Source organism: Molossus molossus, unplaced genomic scaffold (genome assembly GCF_014108415.1).
Source record: "Molossus molossus isolate mMolMol1 unplaced genomic scaffold, mMolMol1.p scaffold_m16_p_5, whole genome shotgun sequence".
NCBI classification, from domain to species: Eukaryota; Metazoa; Chordata; class Mammalia; order Chiroptera; family Molossidae; genus Molossus; species Molossus molossus.
Genome location: NW_023425388.1, coordinates 70810822 through 70823658, shown reverse-complemented (window position 1 = coordinate 70823658; position 12837 = coordinate 70810822). Strand labels below are relative to the sequence as shown.

General features: G+C 34.4%; 1 protein-coding gene across 1 annotated transcript in view; it reads right to left on the bottom strand.

Annotated features, from left to right (window-relative positions):
• ZBTB20 (zinc finger and BTB domain containing 20) overlaps positions 1-12837 on the bottom strand; it is an 811826-nt gene that overhangs the window by 739266 nt on the left and 59723 nt on the right. The window lies entirely within an intron of this gene.

Sequence of the window (12837 nt, the reverse complement as noted above, 5' to 3'; positions counted from 1 at the left end):
GGTCATTTCACATATGACAAGACTGAGAGCCAAAAGCCTAAATTACTTTTCTACTTACAGTAGCATGGATGATAGAGCAGAAATAGAGAATTCTTGATTAACCAGGAAAAGAATATCACAGTCAAGGGAATAGGATCAACTGGAGATTCAAGGAAACCAAAGTGCCAGAATGCTACAGCACAGACTGTCATCAGAGACAACATTTTAAAGGCTGAGCAGTTTTATACAATAAGTCCTGGCAGCGACTTTGGTGAAGATATTAGAGATTTAAAACATCAGCCAAAAAGAAAAAGTTCAACTATAGCAAATATAGATTATTATTCATCTTATACAACAAAATTGTAATGCCTTTTCAAACTAAAAAAAGTAGTGAACTTGAGATAATTCTCTAATTTATGCTATTCCTTTCTACTGGTCAGAATAATTAACCATAGGTTAGGAAGTTAAGAAAACAATAGGATGGACGTCAGTGAAGTTCAAGGACTTTAATTGGATTCCTCTGGGTACAGTTTGTTTCCCTTTTTTTCTGGCCATTAATCCAGCAGGGGAAAATGATCTAACATAGCACCACGGCACGAAGGGACAGACCCTGAGAGCCTGTCTCTCTATGATGACTGTTCTTGTGCATCCAGGCCGCCTATTGAAACTAACAATGCCTGCTGCTGCTGCTGAAGAGGATCATCCAAACTCTGAAAATGAAACACATCACACAAAGGGATGAAAGAATTCTTATTCCACAGGGTTTAGCTTGCAGCTGGTCATGCATGCCAGAGGGATGTGCCATGAGGATGAGAATGAAGCTTCCAAAGAGAATGGCTGTGGCAGCCAACTGGACATTTTGAAATACTTGGGAACCATTCTTTTGAAACTAAGGCAAATAACTACACTTCTTTACAGCGGAACTTGGGAGAGTTGGGGTTTTTTCAGCTCCGCAATTCACCCAGGTGTAAATACTCTTGTGATTAACAGAAACTTAGAAAATTTCTAATTGGTTATACTCATTTCAGGTTCCTCATTTATAGTAAGAGATCATATTATATCATTGATTTCTCCCCTCTGGGCTAAAGCTCAATGTTATTTCAAAGCTTAAAACTATACAGGAATTGATGTTGTTTTCTGCAACTGATTGGAGTACACTGAATAATATGTTTGTATATAGAAGGGCACACTGGTTAAGACCACAGATGCTAAGGGCAGATCAGCAGTGAACATGAAGTGACACTCATCACATGGCATCAGGTCCAACAAGCTCTAACAGCCTGGAATAGCTGCACTGAGTAAGTTTGCCCACAAAAAGTATTCCAAAGAGTTAAAAATTATAAGAACGTTCCCTGCAGCCACCATTGCTCCTGCCCCTCAACTGGTCTCAGCAAGACATAATGCAGTTTTCCAGCTTCGCTAGACATCAGTGTCTAAAGGAGGGCCAAAAGCAGCACCTAGGACTTTGGAAAGACATGCCACAGTGAAGCATCAGCCTTCTATTCCCTAATGAACTTACTTCTACCTGTCAAAACTACAAACATTTGCCCTCCCTCCCTAGCCCTTTCCCCTCCTGTTCCAAACAGCTCATCTTTCTGTGTACTAAATTAAAGTGAGAAACTCTTTTCATTGCACATAACAGTACACACGTTAGACTCAGAAAATCTGTTTTTACCTATTATACCACTGATTCTAAATAACTCTGCCATAACTAGATGTGTAGCTTTTTAAAAAAAAATTTTTTTTTTTTATTGATCTTAGAGAGAGAGGAAAAGAGAAGGCGAAAGATAGAAACATCGATGATAGAGAACATCAACTGGCCGCTTCCTGCATGCTCCCCATTAGGGATTGGACCCACAACCTGGGCATGTGCCCCGATTGGGAATCGAACTGTTGACCTCTTGGCGCATGGTTTGATACTCAACCACTGAGCCACACCGGCCGGGCTAGATGTGTAGCTTCATAGAAGGTATTTAATCTAATTCTGCCTTAGATTTCTTGTTGATAAAACGTAAATAATACCTGTCTTATTTCAGTTACCAGCACAAAGGGTGATTCAATAAATGGTAGTCATTGTGTATGTTGTTCTTTATAAGAGGATTAACAAATAGTTCACATAAGAAACTGAAATGAGAAATGAGATATAATATAAAAAATATTCTCCTACCTTGTCAGCATACTATTGTTGATTCAAACATTGTGTCATTTTTCTCAGGTTAGATCACATTTTACAAAAAGCATTTGACTTCCTTGAGGATTATGCCAAAGTGAACAGAACTCATTGGAGAAACATTTCCTTTGCACATATTCAATCCATTAGTTCTAATTAATGTCCTTCAGACCACTGTAAACAAGTTCCTGGTACAAGCGTTTTAACTTTTCAAAGAGCTACTATTATATTTTATACAGAAACGTTTGGCATTAGAGGGTATCCATAATTGTTCTAATGTTTCTTGTTCCCCCACTTGTACCACCACTTCTGCTCTTTTAGTAGCTCTTATAACTTCTCTTAAAAAGAGAAGACAATTTGGATGGAAATTGATAGTACAAAACCAAAGTTAAAATACATTTTCGAAAAATTAATTCTCACTCTAAGTCATTCTACAGGTACTATCTTATTCAATTGCACAAAATGAACTTTTAGCCCTGAGTCCATTACCAACAAATTCTCAAGACTAAAAGAAGCAATCATTCAGAAAAACCTAAAAACTAACAGGGAAAGAAAATATATATATAAATATAGTATGCAAATAGAGAGATTATAATGAAAAATGCATATAAAGGCAATGATATTTGGAGTACAATAGAAAATTATCCATACACAAAATAAAATCCATAATTCATTTCATATAAAATATTTTAAATTGAAGCTTTAGTCTATAATAAACACTAAAACAGAATTTAAATAAATCTCTACCATTGATTAATTCTTTACATCATAAAATTTTACTCTCAGATTTTCATACTAAAATCCTTCAAAGAAGACAAAAACCTAATATATCATTCTAAAGGAATTGACCAACTATTTGTGAAAATCTGACTCACCATTTTTCTCACAATTCCTTTTGTAGCCTCGATCTAAATAATCATCAGATTCCATCAATGTCCCCTTTGTATTCCCATTTGTATTGCCCAAAATCCTAAATATGTAGTTTAATTATTTGAACTACTAACCTCTGTCATCTATCTTTATTCTTCTAGAGTTATCTTCTTTAAAAAAAAAAAAAAAAAAAGCTGATGGAATATCCCTTACCTCCTCAAAAATCCTGAGTGATTTACTGGATAAAATCAAACTTCAGCTTAGCATTCAAAGTCTTTCAGGGTATGGTACTAAATTACAATTTAAATGTAAAAGATATTAACTGCCTGCTATGTTTCAGACTCTCCACAGAGTAAAGGACTGGTAGTGGGGACAGAGATGAACCAGACATAGTCCTCGTACCCAAAGAAGCCACTGTAGTGAGGAGGCAAATACATACACTAAAACTTGTAATGCAGTGTAGTGAATACAAAAAAAGGGTAACTAACTACAGGGTGCTAACAGAATTAGATGGTAAATCCTAAACTCAATGAGAAGTAATACGTTGGTAGTCTGCTTCCAAAAATGATGGAGTAACAGAAACAGGACTTAGCCTCCTGACTTAAACCACTAAAAACTACACAAAATAATGGTTTACTGACAATGGACAAGTAGTAGCACATGACAAAGTCAGCCCCTACAACTGTTGTAGCTTACTGCCTAGAGAGTTACCAGACCACAACTCTGGTAGAACCCCACCACAGCCTACCTTGCCCAGGGCCACACTGCTAATAAGGAGTAGAACTAAGCTTCAGATACAAGTCTGACTACAAAATCCCCAGAAGTTTTCATTTTTACTTTTCTACCACCTTTAAATCTTGGCTAAGACTACACCATCAGCCTAGAAATCAACTCACTCATACTCTTGTATTCTTCTTTGTCCTATGGAAATTATGCTTCAAAGTTTCAGTTTAAACATTACTTCATCCAATAAAGCTCCCCTAATTCTAAAGCCCCTTGGCACAGTAAAAATCAGTATTATCATCCTCTATAATACTGTATTACTTTGTTTTTATTGTTTTATGGCATTAATTTTATTCTGCTTTACCTAATAATATTAATGTTAATTAACAATTATTGAGTGCTCACTACATTATTGCTCTAAATGCTTTACACATACCAAATCATTTCATCCTCTGGACAATCCTATACAGTAGGCATTATTTTTTATGTAAGAAAACTGAAACACAGAGAGACAAAATAACTTGCCTAATGTTACACAACTAGCAAACTTCAGAGCAGGGACTCAAACCAAATACTCTGGCTCCAAAGCCCATATACATTACCCAGATTTTTGCTGTCTGAATCATCTACTAGACTTCTTGAATAGAGACAGTTCATCTAACTAATCTTGCTATTTGTATATCTCATACAACCCAGAACAATGTTTTATATCTAATGGATACTCTGTGTTGTTTTCCATATGAATGAATGAACAAAGGAACACTGTGAGGCTGTGGAGGAGTAATTACACTAAGTGGTAAACCAGAACAACACTGGGAAACTAATCTATAGACAAAATGTACCTATAATCCTTTGAGAGAAATTATTTTTCATCCTTGCAGCTCCTCAGAAATTTTACCCACAAGCAATTAAAGCTTTCACGTGCTCTAATGATAGAGTCTTATTTCACCCTTAGCTAGTTTCAATATTGACAAATAACAGATATATAATTGTAAGTTTATTTTTAATGACCATTGTGAGACATATTTCATACATTTATTGTAAGCATAGAACAATATTACTAGTAAGAATAAATATAGGTGAAAAATATGTGTGGAGGTGGGAGTGAATAACTAGCAAAGGTAATAATAAAACAATGGCAATAGAAACATTGGTACGATTTTCCAGCACTTACCATGAGCCAAGCATCTGCATTATCATTATTAATGGCATTATATAGTGCTGGTGCATTATCTCACTTAACCCTCACAACAACCATGAGGAGGAATAGGATAAACCCTAAAATTCTGGCATTCACATTTTTTAACAATAGATTTTTTTCAGATTAAGTAAAGGAGCACTTTGAAACATTAGTATCCATTTTATTAAATTAAAGTAGAAGTTTAAAAGTCATAGGACTACCACATTGGAGTTTTTTTTTTATCAATTATTATTTTTCATCAACTTTATTAAAATCGTTACATAATGGGCTGGCAAGCACTATTATTCTGTTTACATTAATACCATCATGAATTCATGTATGTTCAATATTTACATTGTTTATTATGAAAATGTAGTAAAGTTGCCAGATTCTTGAGGTTGAACATGATTATAGGACTTTAAATTAGATGCTTCCATTCACTCACATAGTTAACAAGTGCTAGAATCAATACACTCTAATGTATTAATGTAGTGATTATTGCTTTGAATAATCACTCCAGTTTAGGTGATCAAGAAGTCCTCTCTACTTAGTCTCCAGAACTAAAGAGTCTTGCATACAATAATTATAATAAAAACAGAAGTAATGGAAATACATGTGCATAGCTACAAAATATCCTAATCTCAGAACTAATCTTCAGTCCAAGTGTCTTAAATCACAAAGGTTTATCAGGAAGTCTAAGTTTTTTTAATTTATTTAATTCACTCCATTTTTGCAGTAAAAAGCTTGATTTAATAAACCTTCAATAATTCAATAGCATATTAGTAATACTTTAAGAATAATAATGATAATAGCATATTACATCATTTCATATCACAGTATTCATTACTTAATGAATATCAGTAGTCAAATACTTACTATGTGCTAGGCAAAATATTAGATCTTTACCATAAGATCTCATTTATTTTCCATCACTCTGGGAGTTTGGTTTTCTTATTTTCACTTTACATATAAAAAATGGTTCAGAATAACTTGTCCAAAGTCTTACAGATACCAAACACTGTGCTAGAATATGGGCTCAAACCCACCTCAGGTACCACCAATAAGAAGATAATTTTGTAAAGTGGGAGTTTTCAAAATTAACCTACAAAAATCTATAGTTGTTTTTTTTTTTATATACAGAAACAAAAAGCCAGTTAGAAAACATATGAAAGAGAAAACTCTGTTTAGGATATTAAATATGTAAAAAGGTAAGAAAGCAGGTAAATAAATAAATGAATAGAACACCAAGGAACAAACAGTAACACATGTTTAAAACCTCAGTAAGAAAAAATATACAACATTTCTAAAAGACACAAAACTTATTGAGCAAATGAGGGAAAAAGCAGGTCCTTGGATAAGAAGATTCTGCCTCATAAAGATATTAATTATCTCTATGTTAATTCATATTTTATCATAAAAAAATACCATCATTTTTACCTCAAGGTCTGCAATCGCAGGGGTGGGGCAAGTTAACACTTCAGATATTCTAAACCTCTATAATTAAAATAATGTGATGACATACAAATAGACCAGTTGCACAGAACAAAAAATAAAAAAATATGTATGAATGCACAGAAAAATTTATAATAGGAAACCATGCAAGTACAGGAAGAAAACGTAAATGAATTCCTTTAAAAACCGCAAGTAGGAAATTTTTTCCTGATTATGCCTCGGGGACATAATACCCAACAAAGTCAACAAAAAAATATTAAAGACCAATGACTCTTTTGGTCAGATAATCATCATTCTCATGGATTCTAAGGAAAGCAAAATCCAGCATACCTCTGGGAATCACAAAAATGTGGATTTACTCAGTAGAACAAACTCTAACACCTTCACCTTCTTCATCATCATTTTTAAACTACAGCAGAAAGATTGTAGTAACATGATCCTAACCTAGGATAACCTAAACCACATCTGGAGGATTCAGTTACAAAGTACACTACCCCCATATTCCAATTCTTCATTTCCAAGACTTCTCATTGTATTTCAGTACTATGCTTACTTTAAAAGGGATTACAATCTTTGAATATCTTAATCTACTATTTATATTAAAAAACTGCATAAGTGATTTCTATGTGCTACAGGGCAAGGGCCTTTAATAGATATTTAGATTTATCCTATAATTAAAAAATAATAATAATGCAAATGTATGCAAAAGCTCTGTAAACAGTATTTTCAAAAAATTTGTTGTGGAGAAGGACCCCTGGTGTCCAGCTGGATTCAAGCCAGTCTATAGCGTGGCTGTTGACTGCATAGCATTTGAGTTCACGATAAGACAGCATCATTGATTACTTTGAGGTATTGTACTTCACCATAAAAGATGTCAAGCCTCTAAAATGTGTAAAGATTATATTTAAGAAGAAAAATCTTGGTTGTTTCACATTTTTCCCCATAAACATTTCAAGAAGCATGATATAAATTCTTTGGACACTGAATACACGCACCCTCACTGACTGGCAGAAATATGTCTCAGACACAATAGTTACAGTTTCTGATTGGTGTCTCTGAACATATAGATAACATCTACATTTATAAAAATGAATAGTGTCTCCACAAGTAGCTTCTGAAAAAGCTTTCTAAGAAACAACATAAAAATGGTACACTGGCAAAAGACATGATCACAGCCTTGCTGTACACTAACATTGCCTTGCAAATGAAAACCTGCACTATTCCTTATGATCAGGGTTTCACCCATTTATTTGGTTAATCATTCAAATGGCTAAACAGACCTCTAATTTGAAAATAAAAACCAATTGATGCAATCACAAACAAGTTCTAAAATTGCGGTTTATAAAAATTGAAATCTTGTTCTAAGCCAAAACACACACACAGTTACCTTTTCCTAATCAGAGCATTCATTTCTCCTCATTATGATCTCACAGGCACATTAAAATCTTATTAACATTAATTACTTCTGAGCGCCTATGCATGAGCAGTGACAGTTGTGAGCGTGCGCGTGTCTGGATCATATCTACATTTATATACCTTGCTGCACTTTGCTTATAAAACATGTGAAAATATTTCTGCTAACACCAATTAGCTAATTTCACACACACACACGCACACACACACACACACAGATAGTAAACTGCTGTCTCACTGCACAGCCTATCAGAGACCAGTAAACATATGGACAAACGGACGGAAAAGAAAGCAGAAACACCTCTTGAATGTGAGAACTAACATGCCTTATACTTGAGCCTTAATGCTTGAGGTGAAAACAAGTTGGGAGAACATAGTAACAAAAAATAAAAAATCACTAAAAATTAGAAAACCAAACATTCTCTTTTCTACATAGATGGGTTCAAAGAAAAATGATCAAAAGGAAACCTGGCAAGCAAAAAAGCAGCAAGCATAGGAGAGACAGAGACAGATAAGCAAAGATAGAAATGAAAAGGTCCTTTTTTACATGTGTATAAATACATGCATGTACACAACACACACACACACACCTGCTCCACACAATTATATTCAGATTATAACTTGAACAAAAACAATATAAACTTTACTCTGGCCATAAGGTAAGAATAATAGCACACCACACCTCAAAATCAAACAGGTCTGTTTACAAGCAAATAAAATTCCTGCTCAATCCTCATGATATATGGATTCTATTTATACAAACAACATTATATATAGGAGCCATTCATCCCTACAACAGAAACCCACTGTAAATGTAGAAAACTAGGCAGTTATAGTCACAAAACTACATATGTATAATCCTTATCTCTTTTCTTCACACTCTCCTTCTCTCAGCATCCAACTATTTTGCCATTCACGCATACACTCCATCAAATTATGTCCTTCTTTCCATCATCATCTTTCCTTTAGTAAAAATATTCATAAAGAATTAACGATTGGCCATTACATCTACATTTTCTTATCTGATCCATCTTCTCTTCACAGCCTACAGTTTATACTGAAACCAAAGACCTATAAAATACTACTGTGTCTATATCCACACATGCTATCCTGTGTCTTTCTGCCATCTTTAATTTTTGTTGTCATTGACCACTATCTCAACTATCTCACTATATTGTTTTCTTGAAGAAAATATTTCAAAATTTCTGTAGAAAACACCAGGGCATCAGCCAAAAAAAAGAGTTTATGTTTAGTTCCATAATAACTTTTTCCATGAGAAAACCACTTAACTTCATTGGGTCCCAATGTCTGTGTTTGTAGAAACAAGGAAATAATATAATTTAATCCTAGGAGCATTTTAACAATTGATTATACTCATTAAATGATTTTGGAATACATGACTAAGAATAAAATGTAGAAAAAATATGAGACAATCAACCATCCAGCACAATTAACACTCAAGTTAATTTCAGCACTTACAGCTCATTCTATAATTCCATTGTTCTACATATTTTCTAGCAGCCTCATCAGACTATAGTATGGAGGTCAAGGACATATTAGCTACATGGTATGTACCCTACAGGACTGCTATGTAAGTGCTCTCTCTGTAGTGTATATTGCATTTTAGAGAATAAATGGTAGGGAGTAGACTTTTGAACCTTCATGAAATAGTATGTAAAATATATGTCATTGGTATCAATATAAAGTTTAAATGGTAGCCAAGAATATACTGAATTTTATCTTAATTTAATGTTATTCAACATGCTCAAATCTGAACAAAATATAATGGGCATTCTCTGGGAAACTTAAAACATACTAACATAAACATCAGTAGCAAATAAAGTGTTAGAGGTTTTTAAAAAAATAAACTAGAGGATAATAAAATAAAGTTGAATACACAATAAAATGGTATTTAAAGATGAGCAAGAGTTACTTTAACTAACCATCACAACTTAAAACTAAAATTACCTTCTTATAAAGTTTACATAGACTTTATACAGGTCAGGAACAACTGTTATAGTAGTATTTATGACTTGTAAATATTCTGATTTACCAGATTTTTCAAACAGAATCAAGTATGCCCTTTACAAGAAAGCCTACAGAATTGAGAAAACAAAAATTTGAAAACCTAAAAAAAATACTTGTTGCCTGTCATAATACAATATCACTTTGTTTTAAAAGTACATTTATTTTTAAATAGTAAACACTTAAATATTTATTTATAGGTCATTAATAGCTTAAGAGAAACTAGGAACCAAAAATTAAAGTATTAGCAAGCACTGTCAAATGAAGATCATTTTCATTTAATTTTTAAATCTCTAAATTTACAGATGAGTTGAAAAAGATGAGGTTTCTCAAAAAATCAATTAATACCAACATTTTCAAGAATACATTGCACAAAGATAGGTCTCTAATGATCAGTTAAGTATGGAAAAAAATGGGGGCAGAAAAGAAATAATCTTAAGTAAACATCAAAAAACCACAATGCTATATTATCAGTCAGCCATGTTGCAGATAGCTCCCCAACGATCCATTGACATCTGACCATGACAGAACTCGCAAAAAGTGCAAAAATAGAGTGAGACTTAGAATCCACCTTCCCTCTCATAACTTCCACATCACAAAATGTAATGATTAGATGGCCAAATTTCAACATCAGTGGTACACTTGGCATTTGAACCAGATCTAAGAACCATGGTCTTTGTTTTCCAGTAAAAGCTAATAAGCTGAGGTTTACTTAACTCTTTCCTGTTGGGGGATGGGAGGGTGGGGGCTTCTCAAGGATTACTGAAATTGGAGACTACATATGAGATAGTTCATCATTTCCAAAAAATATTCATCCAGATTGCCCTTCAATCCGTGAAATCTGAGATGCCTAAGGAGTCTTCTTTGTGAAAGCCTTACAAATATATCCAAAGATGGTGAGTCCCATATGGCTCTGATAAATGAAACCCATTATTGTGAATTTCAAGCTCTTCTTTAAAACAAAACACTATTGGGTGAATTTGGTGTTCATGAAATAAAGCACTAATTGCGTGGCCTAACAACACTCTGAATCCTCTCCCCAGCAGACATTTTAAGTTGTGCCAAATTGGTTTTGGGATGTGAACAAATATCCTGGAGCCAGACTCTCACATGCACAGCAGTACTCCCTGGAAGTAAGTTGGACACTCTTGGAAACTGCATTAACTCTTTCAGGCCACCAGGGAACCTAACTCTCACTAAAATAAAGTTCTCTTTTAAGATGAAAACAAGTCATTTCATTTAAAGTTAAACCCAAGAAAAAGGTAAAATAGCAAAAACTGATTTGGGGCCAGTTCAGTACTAACATATCCAAAGATATTTGATAGCCCCTATACCCCAAAGGATGCTTATTCAAATGCATCCAGAAATTCTTATTTCTCTTCTCCTGTTGTGCATAATTGCCAAGACCTTAATAAGAGTTGTGTGCATTCAGGAGAGGAGAATTCATTTTAAGCTTAATATGCCACATTTGCCTCAGGCAGAGTGATAAGAAACTTTTGTTTCTTTGGTAACCACTTTTACCTTATTATAACAGGAAACTTCTTGTATTTTTGTTTCACCACATGAAATATAATTTCCACACTAAAATTTTGTTCTATGGTCTTTCCAACCTGGTTCAGAAAGATGCCTACAAGCCTGGAACTGCATATTTAAATGGTAATTAATCTAATCCCATCTCCCTCATATTTAAATTTAAGAATAAAAACAATTTTTAAAAGTACCTAAATGGCCCTGGCCAGTCTGGCTCAGCAGTTAGAGGGTCGGCCCATGGACCAGAGAGACCCGGGTTTGGTTCCCACTAAGGGCACATACCTCAGTCATAGTTTGTCCCGGCCCCGGTTGGGGTTGTGTGGGTGGTGACCACTTGCTGTGTTTCTCTCTCTCTTTCTCCTTCTCTCCCTCCTGCTCTTTCTGAAGATAAATGCAAAAATATGTCCTCGGGTGAGGATTAAAAAAAAAAAGTACCTAAATGTAAGAAAAAAACTGTAACCACCAGCTTCTTCTTTCTTCATTTTTTCTTTTTCCCAGTCTTAATGTCTTCAAAACAAAGTAATTTCTTAGGAACAAGTTGTTATATATCCTCACCCAAGGATATATTTTTATTGATTTTATAGAGAGGAAGGGAGAGAGAGAGAAACATCGATGTGAGAGAGAAATATCGATTGGTTGCCTCTCGTACATACCCCAACCAGGGATCAAATCGGAAACCTAGGTATGTGCCCTGACTGAGAATCAAACCTGCAACCTTTTGGTTATGAGATAATGCTCCAACCAACTGGGCCACCCAGCCAGGGCCAAGTTGTTACTTTCTAAGGGAATTTTAATGAAGCATTCTATTTGCAGTATGCTGTTAGTAGTATTTCCTCTTTTAGCTCACTGATAAATATCCTGGACTGTATTTGTCCTCAAGATTACCAAACTCCACTAACTATAACTTTATACTTTTAGGTCACTGACATTCTACAGCTCTTGTCTTTCATGTTAAAATCTTGGTAAAGATGTAGATTTTTTAAAATTACTTTTTTGGGTAGAAAATAACTAAATGCCTATGAAGAGGATTTTTTTTAACCACTTCCAGCTTAAGCCTTCTGCGATATATTTCTTAGAGAACCATATTTAATTTCCTGCCAATTGGTGTGAATTTAAGAGAATTACCAGAAAGCTATGTTCCATTTCTACCAAAGCCTTATATTCTGACAATTAGCCTGTGTGTGCTGCTACATAAAGAACCACACCACCTCCTCAGACCCTACAAGGAGCGGAGCTGCTATTTGCAAGTAAACAGGACACATTTGGTAAATCAAACATGTAACTGCTTCTGTTCTCAACTAATTCAAACTGCAATTCTTCAAATGAAACCAAGTGTGCAGATGTGTCAACATGACGACATATACCTGGATTTCATTGAGGTTTTGAAGCTCTGCATAACCCTGAAATATTTCCTAATAAAAATTTAGGGGGTACATTAGTTAGTATACTGCAGCCTGTACATACATGTCTGATATGATGGCATCACTTCTAAGGT